The sequence below is a fragment of the Orcinus orca genome, chromosome 13 (assembly GCF_937001465.1).
Source record: "Orcinus orca chromosome 13, mOrcOrc1.1, whole genome shotgun sequence".
Classification (NCBI taxonomy): domain Eukaryota; kingdom Metazoa; phylum Chordata; class Mammalia; order Artiodactyla; family Delphinidae; genus Orcinus; species Orcinus orca.
Window position 1 is genome coordinate 87071361 of NC_064571.1, and position 16608 is coordinate 87087968.

A 16608-nucleotide genomic window follows, 5' to 3' on the forward strand; every position below is an offset into this window, starting at 1 on the left:
ACACCACCCTGATCAGTCAGCACACCAGCGTGGAGGCAGGACCCTCCACCAGCAAAAAATTAGACTCACTGAAGGCTCAGATGAGGGTTAACATTTTTAGCAATAAAGCTCTGTAAAATTAAGGTCTGTATATTGCTTTTTCAGATAGAATTCTATTGCACACTTAACAAACTACAGCATAGTGTAAACATACTTTTATATGTCCTGGGAAACCGAACAATTTATGTAACTGGCTTTATTGTGATACTCATTTATTTGAGTCTGCAATATCTCCGAGGTGTGCGTATATGCATAATGTGTGCCTAGGTATAATATGTACTGATTAAATACATTTGGGTAAATCCTTTTAATGAAATGCTAAGCGGAATGCACCTGAGAAGGTGTAAATTATCAAAAATACTTTTCTCTCAGTGATAGCCAGTGATTTAAATTTTAGCAACAACTGAGGATATAGCTAAAACCCTTTTAACCAACACAAGTTTGGCTGATTCAGAATGGAAACTCCACGTAGAGCAGAAGTATGGCTTCAGGTATGCTGGGAGACAGGGCCTTTTATGTCTTTGGTTTGTTTCACATTCAAGCTGTTCTTTTTCTTTGAATTTTGAACGCAGAGGTCAGGCACTACACTATGCCTCACATGGGCCCATATATCCACTAGCAGACTCATTTAATCTTCAGGCTTCTGTAAATGCAGCTTTGTTCATATACTTGTTTTCTTAGTATGAACAGGGAGAGGAGAAATCGATGTTGGCCTTTTTTTTTTTTCCCCAGGAAGGTTTTTTTTTTTCCTTTTCTCTCACTTTAAAAGCATAGGAATTTCATGAAACTCATTCAGCCTACAGCTGCAATCTACAACTAGGAAGAAACACTGTCCCTTTATATTGCCTATAAATAATCTGGTCTTTCTCATGAGCAGCCTAACTGGTCCCTAGACACAAAAATATTTAGTCCTATCAGGTTTAAGCCTTAATATCATTTGATCTTTTAACAGGCCCTTTAGGTGATGCTGCTCTTTTTCAGAGAGATCAGGATCTCAGATTTCTCAGTCTTCAAAGGCCATGCTGGCCTCTCCGCAGAATGGCATCTGCCTGGGGCCAAAAGTGTCAATTTAGGCAACCTTGGGGCTGAGCGGAGGGTGGGTCTAGGGTCACATTATCCTCTCTCTAACTGGATGTGGATTGCCCCGCCCACGTAGGCAATTGAAATTTGTTTCTTGTGGCTGTTTCTGTCGAGCTCGGCTTGGGTCTCCTTGGTGCTGGGATCTCTTGAGTGTCATCCTTGCATGCAGGCCCACCCACAGTCCCCCTCCAGCTCTAGTTTCATGGGCACTGGACCCACCCCCGGGGGCCACATACTCTGAGGGCGTATTTAAATGTCCCGGAACAGAGAACAGTCAAGAAAGTAGATGTTAAGACCTCCTCTGCTTGATCATTCTGCCCAGTCTGGTTTAACCTGACCTTGTTCCAGGTTAGTTCAGAGGAGACGGATGCTCCCCATTACCCCGCACTGAGCTGTGGCTCTGTGTTAAAGCCTGGAGACAGGAAACTGGGGGACACGCACCTCACCATCTCACACTTCAGTTTTTTCCCCTTAGAAAGCAAATAGAATCTTCCATCTGCCCACTGGGTTCTGAATTTCACAACAGTGTAATTTGATGTGGGTCTGTTTTCATCCATTTTCACTGGGCCCTTGATGGGTCTGGTAACTCAAGTCGTTGAATTCTTGGAAATTTTCTTGGCTTGTTTCTTTGATGAATTCCACTCCTCATTTTTTTTCTTTTCTCTCTTTCTGTATTGTCTGCTATTCAGATGTTGGACATATTGGACTGGTTTTCCAATTTTCTTGTCTTTTCTCTCACATATTTCCTTTTTATACCTTTACTACATTTTATAATATTTTTTCAACTTTGTGTTTTCAACTTGTTTTTCAACTCTTTTACGAAGACTTTCATTTCTGCTCTCGTTTCTAAGTTCTAAAAGCTTCCACTCTCTCCCATTTTTTCTTTCTTCCTTTCTTTCTCTTGTTATCTAAATATTCTTTTTTTTTTTTTTTTTTTTGCGGTACGCGGGCCTCTGACTGTTGTGGTCTCTCCTGTTGCGGAGCACAGGCTCCGGAAGCGCAGGCTCAGCGGCCATGGCTCACGAGCCCAGCTGCTCTGCAGCATGTGGGATCTTCCCAGACCAGGGCACGAACCCGTGTCCCCTGCATTGGCAGGCAGACCCCCAACCACTGTGCCACCAGGGAAGCCCTAAATATTCTTTTTAAAATAGTATCTTTTCTTTTTTATTGGATGCAGTGTCTTTACTTACTATTCTGAGACTTTAGTGATGGCTTTGTTTAAAGTTCCTCATGCAAAATCTCCATTTCCTCTATGGTGAATTTTTATTTATTTGTTTCTTTGGAATTTTTTAAATTAATGTTTAGTTGATTTACAGTGTTTCAGGTGTACAACAAAGTGATTCAGTCATATATATGTATATGTGTGTGTGTGTATATATATATTCTTTTTTCAGTTTCTTTTCCACTATAGGTTATTACAGATATTGAGTATAGTTCCCTGTGCTATACAGTAGGTCCTTGTTGGTTATCTATTTTATATATAGTAGTGTGTTTCTGTTAATCCCAAACTCCTGATTTATCCCTCCCCCCTTCCCCTTCAGTAACCATAAATTTGTCTTCAGTGTCTTTGAGTCTATTTCTGTTCTGTAAATAAGTTCATTGTATCATTTTTTAAAGATTCCACATATAAGTGATATCATATGGTATTTGTCTTTCTCTGACTTACTTTCCTTAGTAATGCTCATCCCTAGGAGCATCTGTGTTGCTGCAAATGACGTTACTTCATTCTTTCTTATGGCTGAGTAATATTCCATTGTCTATACAGACCACATCTTCTTTATCCATTCATCTGTTGATGGACATTTAGGTTGCTCTGTTTGTTTTATTTGCACCTTCCAGGTAGGATGCTCCCCTCAGATTCTGGTGATGCCTGGCAGTGGCTCATGATTGGTGTGGAAGATTAGCTACACATGATTGGTGTGATCGCATTGAGTGAAGCTCTCATCTTCTGAATTACTGCTGCAGACATCCAGCCGACCTCCTTAGTGACCTTGTTCACTCTTTAGGGTGTGTAGATCTTATTACAGCTCTTACTTGGGAAAGAGGACCAACCAGGGCTCCGGTTGGATTGGCTAGCAGGCTGAATGGAGCCTGCACAGTGTTATTTGATTTTATCTTAAAGAAAAAATAACTTTTCAGCACAGTGATTTTGAGTCAATTGAATGTGAGTGCCTTTGAAGTCACAGTCTCTCCAGCTGTGTCACTCGATTCTCCAACCGGAAGAGAAACACAAGGAGGGTGAGAAGCTTCCTGTAAGGGGCTCCCTGTCCAGATGGGAGGTGGACATGCACACACACCATTGTCGACGTGCTTTCTGTGGCTGGAGGAGGTGTTTACGACAAGTCAGGGCACAATTTACTTTGCCTGGGGAGTCAAGAAAGGTTTCACAGAGATGGAATCAGAAGATACATAAAATAAGTACCTACACGTAAACTGGATTGAAATGGACATTTCTTGCCCAAAAGCCCTGTCTTTAGCCCTCCTGTCTTAGGGTTTGCTTCACTTGTCCTGTTTAGTGACTGTAATTTTCATAAGTGAACTGATTTTAACATTCTTGGGGGCATAAATTAAATACAAAATATCTAACTTGGACCCATGTATTTCATTTGCAGACCCTGGGTGGGTCTAAACCTACTTTGCAGGCTTTCATTGTTAATCTTGAATTGTTTTAAACAAGTGAAATATTTAAGACATTTGTGTGGGACAACACTGTAGCAAATTGTGTTTGTTTGATCCCGTATTAGGATTCAGTCATGCTAGCTCTTTTTCTCTGTTTTGTTTGATGAAAACAAATCAATTTCGTTTAGAGTAAGTACATGGCATTTCCACTAGAGGGAGGAGAAGTGCTAATTTTAAACATTGAGGGAGGAGCTGTTCTTTTTGCCGAGATAATCACTCCCTTCATTACACACAAACTGTGCTTGGATAAACAACGGTGGTTCCTTTCTTTTTTTTCCCTTTCATTTTTATTTAAATGTATGCTCTAATGGGAGAACAAAGGACAAACATTTCTAGGTCAAAGTAGCAAGTATTGAAAAGTGGCTAATTTCTTGCTTCAAGAATTCTAAACACAGCCCTGGGGTCAGAAACATTTTCAAAAGAAGACCTTAGTGATCAGAGAACTCCATCTCTTTCTTTAATAGCTCTGGAAAATGAGGCCCAGAGACCTGCCCTGCCCAGGTTGGAGAATTTGCTAGTAGCAGATGCAAAAATAGAAATGTTGCCCAGTTCTTTTTCTTGTGCTCTTTATAATGCAATAGATTTGGTCAGCATATCTGATGCCATAAATATTATAGACACATACCTACATATATGTTTTTGTACATGTATATGTATGCATATATTTTCCTCCCTCTGATGTTTATGATTTGAGATCTGGCATTAAGAAATATTCTGGGGCTTTTATGTGTCCTTGTTTACTTGCTCTTAAAACCTCCCCACCCCAGCTCCCCTCCTTGTATTACTCTAGATGCAAAAAGCATTGCTTATGTAGGGTATGGCTAATGGATTCAGCATGGTCCAAGAGCTGGTAATTACTGACCAATCACCAAAATACCCTGGTTTAAAAAACACACTATAAACTTTCCTGTGAAGTCTCCAAAAGTTTTATTAACATGCATGACATTAGTGGCTGTACTTATTTTGCCATAATTGAGGGTGTGTCCCGTTTCTCTAGAATAATAAGGCATTTGAGGGAGTTCTCATATTTCACTTCTGGCTGAACCCGGTCTGTAAGCTCTTACAAACAATGCATTTTGTGCTCATCTTTGAGGTAGGAAAGAATATTTTCTGAGTTTTAACTGAAAAAACAACCATACGCACACACCCAAATTTTCTATTCTGAAGTTTTTTAAAAAAAAAACAAAGCGAGGCCATTAACCAATGAGTGCTTTTTGAAGCCATAAAAGATTTTTCAACATTTTCTCTAGTCAGAACTTTCAAGAAGGAGTTTTCCCCTTACCCCTGAATAGTCTGACTAGCAGTTCTGGTCTATTTCTACCCGAGGAGAGCTTCATTAAAAGTGAGTGTTAGGCTTAGTGTTGGGGAATGTGGAGATGCATGTATAAAAACTGTGATCATTCTTTTTTTTCCCTTCCATTTTTATTGAGATATAATTGACACACAGCGCTGTATATGTTTAAAGTATACAGCATAATGATTTGACTTGATACATCATGAAATGATTATCACAAGAAGTTTAGTGAATATCCATTATCTCTCTCTTTTTTAAAAATTAATTTATTTATTATTTATGTTTTGGCTGCGTTGGGTTTTCATTGCTGTGCGTGGGCTTTTCTCTAGTTGTGGCGAGCGGGGGCTACTCTTCTTTGTGGTGCACGGGCTTCTCATTGCGGTGGCTTCTCTTGTTGTGGAGCACAGGCTCTTGTTGCGAAGCACAGGCTCTTGTTGCAGAGCATGGGCTCTAGGTGCGCAGGCTTCAGTAGTTGTGGCACGCGGGCTGTAGAGTGCAGGCTCAGTAGTTGTGATGCACGGGCTTAGTTGCTCTGCAGCAAGTGGGATCTTCCCGGACCAGGGCTCGAACCCGTGTCCCCTGCATCGGCAGGTGGATTCTTAACCACTGCGCCACGAGGGAAGTCCCATCCATCATCTCTTATAGATATAAAATTAAATAAATAGAAAAATGTTTTTCCTTGTGATGAGAGCTCCTAGGATTTGCTCTCTGGACAACTTTCATTTATAACGTACGGAAGTGTTAATTATATTTATTGTGTTGTACGTCACATCCCTAGTACTTATGTATCTTACAGCTGGGAGTTTGTACCTTTTTACCACTTTTATCCTATTCCCCTCCCCCCTCCTCTGCCTCTGGTAACCACAAATCTGATGGTGGCCACTCTTTTAATGAAAAGATGTATCATCTTCCACTTTTTTGTGCATAAATATAAGTGAAGTAATGAGTGAAAGCACTTCTGGCTGTAAGCGGACGTAGGTGTCATTCCCAACTGGGTGGATCTGTGACCGTGCGTAAGTTACTCTCTCTGTTTGCAAACCAAAACCATCAGGCTGGAAGAGGACCAAGGGCCCTCCACTTCCATTGGCCATAGTTTCATAATTGCATAATGAATGGAATTCACCTATGACCCTAAATCCCTTATAATTTTTAACAAGATTGTAACACAGGGTTTGTTGTTTTTATACCATTTTGTTACTGTTTTAATAACTTGGGAAAGCCTGGTGTTGGTATGTAATGTGTTACACTGTGTGTTGGTTCCCACAAAACGTCTAGGTAAATTAGTCTTCTGTAAAAAATTACCTTTAAATTCCTTAGGGGAGTCTAGTGTGACTTACAGTGTGACTAAGGAGGATGCAGTTGTCACTCCCGCTCAGTGGAACCTCTGTTTTCCTCCTAAGAACTGCAGCGGTAACCTCGACCCTGGTGTTTCTGCTGACACTCTGCTGTCCCCTATAGCCTGCTCTTTGTGCAGCACCCAGTGTGATCCTTAAAAGTCACCTTGTTCATCACACTCACGGGTCTTCCTTTAAGTCTCTTTTTGGTATTTCTCCTAAAAGGCCTTCCACATTACTTGATCTGAAATACCTTTCATCATCCTCTTCCACTTAGCACTAACTCATGACTACCTGTGTCTCTCCATGTCTGTGTCCGTGCCTGTGTGTTTGTCTACAACTATCACATTTATATCCATACCCATAACTATGTATCTGTACTCATAACCATATCTCTATGTCCACACCCATACTTATAGCTATATCTCTGTGTATAGTATGTGCGTGTTTACCTGTACTTTTGCACTAGAATGTGCCCTCTATGAAGGCAGAGGCTTTCTTTTTCTCATTGCTTTAATCCCAGTGCCTAGGACAGTGCCTGGCATATAATAGATGCAAAATAAGTATTTGTCAAACCGAGGAACAAATATCCCGCTTGTCAGGATTTGGGTTTTGGCTTTTATTAGCTCTGTGGACAAGTTACTTAACTTCAGTGTGACTTTATTTTCTCATTTCTCCATCAAGGACGTCATCATTTCCCTCAGAGATCTGATGTGAGAATGAAATGAGATGATACAAGGAAGATGAGCTGCTGGTCCTGGCCCAGAAAAGGCACCACGTTAAGGTTAATTCCCTACTTCCTTCTTCTGTCTTGCTGAGCACATTCTGACTTTCACAAATCTGTGGGCTCAAAGGGAAGCACACCTATTAGTATTCACTGCTGAGTCATTTCCAGAGCTGGCAAACTGAGCCTTTCCAGCTCTGGAAGATTATAAACATAAACACTCTTTTCCACAGGAGAGACTGCCAAAACACAGAGCTGATTTGCCCACGAATTTAAGCATGGCAGTGGTAAATATATATATGTATATAAAGTCAATAACAATGGCAGCTTATTATTTAATTTTATTAATAGACAAAAATTGAGAGTTAAGAGCTATACTTTTGCTATCTAGGTGACATGAGCTTAAGCATTTACCCCATCGCCCAGCACAAGAGATCATGTTTCAAAAATGAAAAACTTTCAGGAAGGCCTCTTTCCATTTGTATTTAAAAACCAAATGTTTCCAACAGAGAATTATCTCCCTTAGAAAGAGAAACCACTTTAGTCAATAAAAATATTAACCCTAAACATCTGCTAAGAGTCTCACATGCATTATTGCACATATTGTTCACATTAAATCTATGAATCATAATACTGTTATAAACTTATATCTATTTTGAAGTGATTTAACCAGCCCGAGGTCACAGGGCTAGTTAATGGTGGAGCCAGGAATCATGCTATGTTTGCCTGACCCTGGAACCAGCGAGGGCCCCTAAGCACTGTACTTGAAGGCCTCAGGTGACAGCAAAGCCAGTCCCAGTGACCGTTCAATCTAAATATATAATTAAATCAAAACCAAAGATGAAAACTGAAAAACAAATATACCCAGATTTGTACAGCTTTGTATTTGTATAGCTCTTTGTTAGTTACAAATGGTCCCTTTATAAGTTGTCTCAGTCCATCCTATGTAGGATTGGGTGAGACTTTATATCACTTTATAGATGAAGGAGGAGAGGTTATACGACTTCACTGAATGCCCCCAGGTAATAACGAATAGAGCCTGGACTCCACCTTCTGACTGTAGATCCTTGTTCTGTCCCCTGCTCTCCTTGACTTTCTAGGAGAAAACCTCCTCTTCTATACTTAGAGACTTGTTACCCATTGACAGAGTATCTTCTAAGTGTCAGTTACTCTGGTAGCTGTTGTGAGCACACAGGTCTTAGATAAACACAGACACTGTCCCTCCTCTCTGGAGGTCAGAGACACAGATAAAAAACAAATAAATACATACGACGTTAGTGCCCTGGTGGTGTTCATGCCACAGACAAAATTAAAATATGTGCAGTAGGTAGGGAGAGTCAGGCTGGGGAGAGGGTTGAGGTTTTAACTTGGGTGGTGTGAGGAGATTGCTCTGCTAAAGAGATACTTGAATACCTGGAAGAAGTGAGACGTTCCAGCCGTGCGCTTATCAGGAGTGACTGCACGTGCCAAGGCCCTGAGGTGATAGGAGGATTCTTGACGTGTATGAGGAATAAGAAGGAGGCCATGGGAGCTGCATCAACCAGGCAGCGGATGAGTCTACAACTCCGAGGGTTGTGTCTTCCACCGTGGAGGGCAAGGACCGGCAAGTTCAGCAAATCCGAGGCTTTGGTGCTGACAGACAGGCACGTGGAGGGAACCGCCCTCGGCAGGTAGAGAAGGGGCCCTGAAGGAGCGGGAACTCAAAAGTGATTCAGGCACAGATTATGTTCAGCCTCTCCTTAAAGGAGTGAACTGTGGATCATAAATGTGATGAGCGTTCCCTGAGGACGGTGAAGCCCGACTGGATGAGCACCAGTTACGAGCATTTGAGGAAAAGCCCTCAGCAGGAAATGGCCGTCTCTCTCCACAGACTGAAACCTTCCTGGCAGAGACCACGCGTTTTTATCCTATTTCCCAGAAGAGCTCGGCTGCTCTGGGTCCGCGTATATGAATTATCTAGAGTGAAGTCAGATGGGGCAAAGTCATGCGAGTCTTTTTAATTAATAGGATTCCTAAGTTCTCACTGGAAGGCAGCCCTATGCATCCCATTTTTTCCCTATTTGACATTTATGTAGCCCTCTTTACCATGTAAAATATCTTATCCCTTTGTATTGTCACAGCAAAACTGTGAAGTAGGGGAGTACGAGCGATATCGTCTTTCTCTCTTTCCCTCCCTCCCTTGAGGAAATGGAAAGTGAAATGGTATTTGATATGATGGGAAGTGCTGGAACTCCAGAGACCTCAGTGGCTTCCTCTGTGTGGCCTGGTCAGACCCCGCCAGAAGGGGACACGGTGGCAGGTCAGGCTGTGACAGTGTGGGGCGGGACAACGGGGGCCCTTCCGGAATCTGCAGGCCCTCTGTGCGGCCCTGTTGGCTCCCAGGCCACATGGGTGGTGGACGGAGCATCTGGAGACCAGGGTCCAGGACCCGAAGAACACAGAGCATCTGAACAAACTTGGGGAAATCATGCTCCCGCTTCAGCCTGCCCTTCTCTCATCGGTAAAGGGGGGAGTAACGTTACATTTATTTAAGTAACATTTCTATAGGTCTTATTTCCGGCCAGTTGTGGTTATAAGCACTCTACAGACATTAACTTGGTTAATTCTGCAGGCGGCCCCCTGAGGTAGGTCATACTATTATCGGCATTTTGCTGGTGGGGAAGGGAAGCCGCGGGAGGGTGAAGCAGCTTGCTCAGGGCTGCAAGCTAGTGCCTGGTAGGGCCGGAATTCAAATCCGAGCAGGCTGGCTCCATCTTCTGGCTTTAAGCTCTCGCTCTGCCGCCTCCAGTGCAAGATCTCTACGTTCCCTCTTAGCCCTCCCATCTGGCGAGGGTAATTTTATGAGCTGAGATTTCAGCCCATACGGGGAACTCTTGCTCTAATCCATTACACCAAACTGCACGCTCTGATCTGATCACCCAGCCTTCCCTTGAGGCAGTGTTGGCGTCGGAAACGTCCACTGTGTGAGTTGGCCGGGATGCTGACTTACACAGAAGTGAGAACTCAGGGCCTCTGTGTACACTGATATCACCAGTGATTTCTACTTTTAAGCTAGGAGACTGTAGGTGCTGATGTAGGTGAGGTGCCTGGCCCTGGGACCCCCTCTCCTTTCTCATGAGCTCCCCTGCTCCCCTGTTGGTTCCACTCACCTCTGCTGGGATGACCCCAAACTGTGTCGTTAGCGCTCACTCCCCACAAGGTTAAGTTAGGTTAAGGAGGAACCACAAGCACACCTCCTCTCCTGCTGCCCGCTGGCCCTCTCTCCTCCCCCGGAAGCTGGAACACGCTCACAGCGCCCCACAAAGAAGTAGAGCCCCCTGCACATAAGTCTGCAACCCACACTGAGGCCGGACCTGCCGGGGGTTCTTTTCCAGCCCCTACTTCAATTCACCTCTCGAGGGGCCCACGGGAAGCTCCACCCCTCCTCTGGGGACCTCTGAAGACAGTTCTTGGGGTTCTAAGGTTCCTTTTTCTCTTTTTGCAGACAAAAGTACATCTTATTCCTGAACCGTAGCTGCAGACTTGAATTTCCTTTGTACTGCCGGCCTCTTTCACCCGCAGCTCTGACACAGCTGAACCTCAGCCTCACCTCCTGTCAGGTCGACTCAGGTCCATGTGGTCAACGGCCCCTCCGTCCTTGAGGTCTGGGATGCTTTGCCCGTGCGGTCCTGGATGTCTGTGATCATGGTCCCTGACGTTCCTCCTCTGAAGTGACCCTGTGTTTCTCTCTCACTCTCTGTCCCCTTGTCCTCTTTCCCGTGTTTTCCATGGAAAAACGAAGCCACTGTAGCCTCTTCCCAGTTACAGGAATAATCTCTCTGTAAACAGCTTCACTAGTTAAGAGCTCTCATCAAAGCCCTTTTCTTTTCTTCTTCCTCAATAGCTTCTGTCTTTGTTTTTTTTTCTTAAACACATTATATTTTCAGAGAAGTTTTTGGTTCACAGCGATCTTGAGAGGTGGGCACAGAGGCTGCTCACATAATCCTCCTGCCTCCACGCAGGCACAGCCTCCACCATCATCAGCATCCCCCGCCAGAGTGGTCCATTTGTGACAACCAAGGGGCCTCTGTCGACCATCATGATCACATCAAGTCCACAGTTTACAACAGGCTCCATTCTTGGAGTTATACATTCCATGGCTTTGGACAAATGTATGATGACACATATACACCATCACAGTATTAATCGGAATAGTTTCGCTGCCATAAAAATCCTCTGTGTTCTACCTCTTCATCTCCCCACCCGCCTTCTACCCCGACTTGCGACAACGCCTGATCTTTCTTTCTGTCTCCACAGTTTTGCCTTTTCTAGAATGTCATATAGTTGGAATCATACAGTAGGTAGTCTTTTCATATGGGCTTCTTTCACTGGTAATATGCGTTTAAGTTTCCTTCATGTATTTTCATGGCTTGATAGATTATATCTCTTTAGTGTTGAAGAATATTTCATTGTGTGAATGCACCACAGTTTATTTCTCCACTCACTTACTGCAGGACATCTTGGTTGCTTCCAAGTTTTTGCAATTATGAGTAAAGCTGCTATAAACATCTGTGTGCTTCTGCCTTTCTTGTTTTGCTTTGAAAGTTTTTCTCATTTCCAAGATAAATTTAAAAAAATTTAATATCCTAATTTTCTTCTATTTGCTTCTATTTTATAATCCATTTGAAATTATTTTAGTGTTAGGATATATATTAATGTTTCTCTTCAGCTGTCTTTTGAGTTATTTTGACGGCAAGAGTTACATTTTGCACTTCTTTGAAATTTACCTAAGATGTACCAGAATGCTTGGCATGTACATAGCACTAAATACTTATTAGCTGTAATGATACGTATTTGCTTTAATAAGTATTAAGCAGTACCACTAACATGTAAAGGCTGCTAATATAGTAGTAATAGCTACCATTTATCGAGCAGTTGTTATGTGCTAGGTAGATTCTATAAACTTTACCCATTTTAAATCCAACAACCTGGCAAAGTATGTATTATTGTCTCTATTTTATACATAAGAGAACTGGTGATCTTGAGATCACACATCTTAAAAGTAGCAAAGCTGGGGCTTGAACACAAGTTGATGTATCTTCAAAACACCAAGATTTTCCAACACCTATTGCTGTCAATAATAGTGGAGAGAGGAGGTGAGTGATGTATGGACATACAGAGTAACCTCTTTCTGGTCCACTAACCGGAATTTATAGTCCTAAGGATTCAGTCTTAACATCAAATATTTTATTGAATTGGATTTAAACCTCTTTACCATCTACTGAGCCCAATGAGGTAATACTTAGTAAATGCTACCTGTTGGCTTTTGGCCCAGTGCAGGGGATACGAGCACTTCGCAGTGATAATTTTCTCCTAATTGGTTGTAACTAATGCACTGCCGTTCTGGAATTTGTCACTTACCTAAATGTACCTTAGCAAATGGACCATGGTCTCCACATAAATGTACATTTACACACACTAGAAACAGCTTGGCGAGAGGCAAGTGGGATGAAGAAGGATGTGCCTGAGTGGGCAGTAGGTGACCTGGTGGACCGCCACCTTCTACGAAATCTCTTTTGGATGAGGGAGGATGGCGGGAAGAACAGGAATTGGGACTCGAGAGGCCAATGGAGAGGCAAGGCTGAGCCAAAGTCGCTGTGTCTCCTGGGCTAGTCTTCCTTCTTCAGAGGCTTATCTTCTCATAAGTAAAATGGAGAAGCTTGGTTAGATCTGCCACTTCAAGCTGTGCTCTGTGGAGGTTACTTGGGGTCATCGTAAGTAAGAAATGAGAGCCAGAGGGATCTGAGTGCTCTGCTCCCACTCAGGCCCATAGCTCTCTGCTTTGCCCATCTTACGGTTTCTGTGGCGAACAACATGCAAACCACTGAAAGTGAGCCTGCCCCAGAATGGCTCCAGGGAGGACATTCTGAGAGCTTACCGCTTCTCTCCCATCTCCAAGAGCCCCCAGTGCATGTGCTCTGATGAAGGTTGGCATGACGAGCACAGAGGACGCTGCCTGTGTGGCTTCCCAGGAACTCCCACCGGCCAGCGCACAACAGAAGGTAGGGAGGATGGCAAAAAAGAGAAGCCGGTGGAAGTAACCTGGGTTAGTCTCGGCCCCCATGGGAGGAGGTAGACAAATGCTCACCAATAGCCATCCAGTCCCCTGTGAAAGGAGCTAATGTGGTAGAGGGTGGTCAGGGCATCTGTGTCCCCATGAGGAGCTCCCAGGGCTGGCAGGGGCTGAGGACATATGGAGTGCCCACCCACCTGCCCAGCTGACCCGCTTCAGGCAGTGCCAACTGCAGCCAGGGGCAGCTGTCCTGGGCCAGGGGGACATCTGATTCCTGGAAGGGCATACCAGGAGCTTCAAAGGGAAGGCATACGAGACAGATCCAGGAATTGAGGTGACATGAAACTTTCAGAGGGAGAGGCACCTTTAGCTTTCTTTTTGTTAAAATATCAATGAATTCATCTCTCTGCGTATCTAAGTCTCCCCCTTCTTTCTCTGTCTCTGTCTCTCTTTCTCTCTGTCTCTCATCTATATTCTGTTGAGCTGTGATTTTCAGTACTCCAGGGACCTTAAAGTTTCCACACCAGCTGTAGTAAAATTGCATAAGATGTCTTGATGGTAGTGTGAATTCTCAGTGCCTTGGGGCCAGGCTGAAACCCACAAGCTTGAAAGATCTGGACTTTGTAGGAGAAGCAGAATTGGAGAGAGAGAGAGAGAGAGAGAGAGAGAGAGAACAAATGAATTCAGGAAGATCCACAAGGAACCTCATTTCTGTCTTTCTGGAGCTGGTGGGAAATTAGCAAATGACTTAACCTGTCTGAGTGTCATGTTCCACATCTGTTAAAAGAGGATTTAGATTAACTTTAGATTGCTAAAGCTAATAGTAACATCTACCTTCCAAATTTATTTTGAGAATTATTAGGAAAGAGTTTGAGTAGTCTAATATTTCCAAAATGAGCTCCGTAGATGGCAGCTGTAATTGTACACAGGTTAACACCAGCTCTGATGGCTGTCTTTGTCTGTGTGGCCCTGTGATCATGATTGTATTGTGTTCTATTCCTTCTAGGCAGACGGAACCCACCATGCACATGTGGTATTGTGTCAGCATGTCGCTTTCTTGGGCTTGTTGAAAAGGTCAAAGAATACAAATTTGGAGAAAAAGTTAAAAGATTTAGTTAAGTCTGAAAAAGCAGTTGTCTACCTTCCAATTCTTATCTTTCCTCATTGCCTTTTCCACCAAAATTCCAGCCTTTCCAGGAAACCTTTCCAAATCAATCAGAAGTCAGAAGTGTGCGCTGGCATCTCCAAAATGTGAGCTCCAGAACCATCATTCATTTCTTGCCTAGTTTTGGGCACCACTTCTGGTCTGGACCGGCCACTTTCCTGTTCTGGAAATCCAGCCTATTGGACTTCATGGTTCTGAAGTCCATTCAACCCGGGTAAGTTCTGCGATTCTCTCCCTCTTCATCCTGAGACCACGGTTTCTACACTCAAATTCGGAGACCTGGTCTGATAACTCCAAAACTTATGATGGAGAAATTAAAAGAATATTTTAATTTTAAAATATTGAATATTTTAATATTTGAAATTGAAATGGTTTGTGGTTGGCCCCTTCTCAGAATCTTTCTGATGAAATTTGATTATGTAGATCCAGCATTTTATCAAAATTGAGGAATATTTTCTATTTTATTTTTTTAGTTGGAAGCCCTTTGGCTCTAAGCATCAGAGGAAATGAAGAAGGGACGTGAAGCTGTTACCAGGATGGACTGCATGAAATCTCATTAACTGAGAACACAAGGGACCAGACAAAACAGATTTTGAATTAATTAGTTTGCAGTATGTGAAAGCATTGCTGAGAAATATAGGACATTTTATTGGCTAAGAAATTCCCATTCATTATATTACTCGATGCAATGTTAAGTCAAATGATAAATGGGAATGATGTTTCTTTATTTTTGGGCAAATGATAGGTGGTTTGGGAAATACCGTATTCGGTTCTCAGCTATCTGGATGAAATTTATCAGATTCTTGCTTATTGTCATAATTTTAGGTTGTATCCTGACAGCTCTCAAGTTCTGTTCTTTAATAAATTTTTTCCTTTCCATGTGAATCCCGAGTGATCTAATGGATAACCAGACATCCCATGTTTTGTTTTATTTATTTTTTAAAATATTTATTTATTTAGGCTGCACCAGGTCTTAGTTGCGGCACGCGGGGTCTAGTTCCCTGACCAAGGATCGAACCCAGACCCCCTGCATTGGGGAGTGCAGAGTCTTACCCACTGGACCACGGGGGAAGTTCCCCCATGTTCTGTTTTAAATGTATTGATTCCTAAAGATTCAATACTAGTTTTTCACTTTAAGATCTTTCTTTTTTCTTCAAACGTGGCTCGTGGTCATCAGAGAGAAGCTTGGCTTCTTCACCTTGTGTTTGGAGGCACTTGAGCTTTTCCATTTCCAGCTCCGAGGTTCCCGGACACTGGGCTGCCTCTGGCTGTGCTCTGGCCGCCTCAGCAGCGCGGCTCACAGTGCGTTTTGGTTGCTGTCTCCTGACTCACAGCGTGTGTGGTGAGGTCTATGAGGAATTTTCACGTCTGTGCTTATTAACCTTTCCTCCTTGTGTTAGAGTCGGCTTAACCCAGGGCCTTGAGAAGATTAGGCTGTAATGAAATACTCCACGTAACAGGGAGGAAAGAGTAGCCAGCTGAGCATGGAGCAATGGGGCTGAGCGAACGGGAAGAGTGTGATGGGGATGCTTGGGGTGAGCTGATGCGTGTCCCCCACCACTTCTGTAAAGTCCTCTCCCACCCTCTTGGTCGGAGCTTCCTCTCTTCCCTGCTCACCCTCCTTCTCCTGGCTAAGCCTCCACGTGGTCTGGGACTGAGCTGAGGCCTGGCTCAGGCTGCCCCCCTGCTCTGCCCAGCACGGGGCTTGGCTTGCCGGCCGGATGTTTGTCTGTCTCCCCACGTGAACCCCTGCTTCCCAGTTCCACAGCCCCTAGCCCCAGCTTCAGGCTTGGTGGAGCCGAGGCGCTTGAAAAGCACCTGCCAGGAGCTTCCCTGGTGGCGCAGTGGTTGAGAGTCCGCCTGCCGATGCAGGGGACACGGGTTCGTGCCCCGGTCTGGGAAGATCCCACATGCCGCGGAGCGGCTAGGCCCGTGAGCCATGGCCGCTGAGCCTGCGCGTCCGGAGCCTGTGCTCCGCAACAGGAGAGGCCACAACAGTGAGAGGCCCGCGTACCGCAAAAAAAAAAAAAAAGCACCTGCCGAATCTCACCTATGACCAGATGGGTAGAGAGGGACATGGTGCTATCTCAGCAAGGAGGTGTGTAGACACACACTCCCTTCTCTCCTTGACGAGGCCTGACTGCGTTCGCCCCTCTCTTCACATCTGTTTCTTCCGGTCAAGTGCCCCACACCTGGCTGTCTCTCCAAATGTGGACGAAGCCCCGAGAGGAGAAGCTGGGC

General features: G+C 43.9%; 1 long non-coding RNA gene across 2 annotated transcripts; it reads left to right on the top strand.

Moving 5' to 3' along the window:
- Positions 1 to 133: 133 nt before the first annotated feature.
- Positions 134 to 15279, top strand: LOC117203281 (uncharacterized). 2 transcript variants are annotated; one of them, XR_007470812.1, is made up of 3 exons: positions 134 to 7210; positions 10635 to 14581; positions 14841 to 15279. It is a non-coding gene; the product is annotated as an uncharacterized LOC117203281 (long non-coding RNA). The 2 variants fall into 2 exon arrangements; XR_007470811.1 differs by lacking the exon at positions 134 to 7210 and having other exon boundaries at positions 7218 to 14581.
- Positions 15280 to 16608: the final 1329 nt, after the last annotated feature.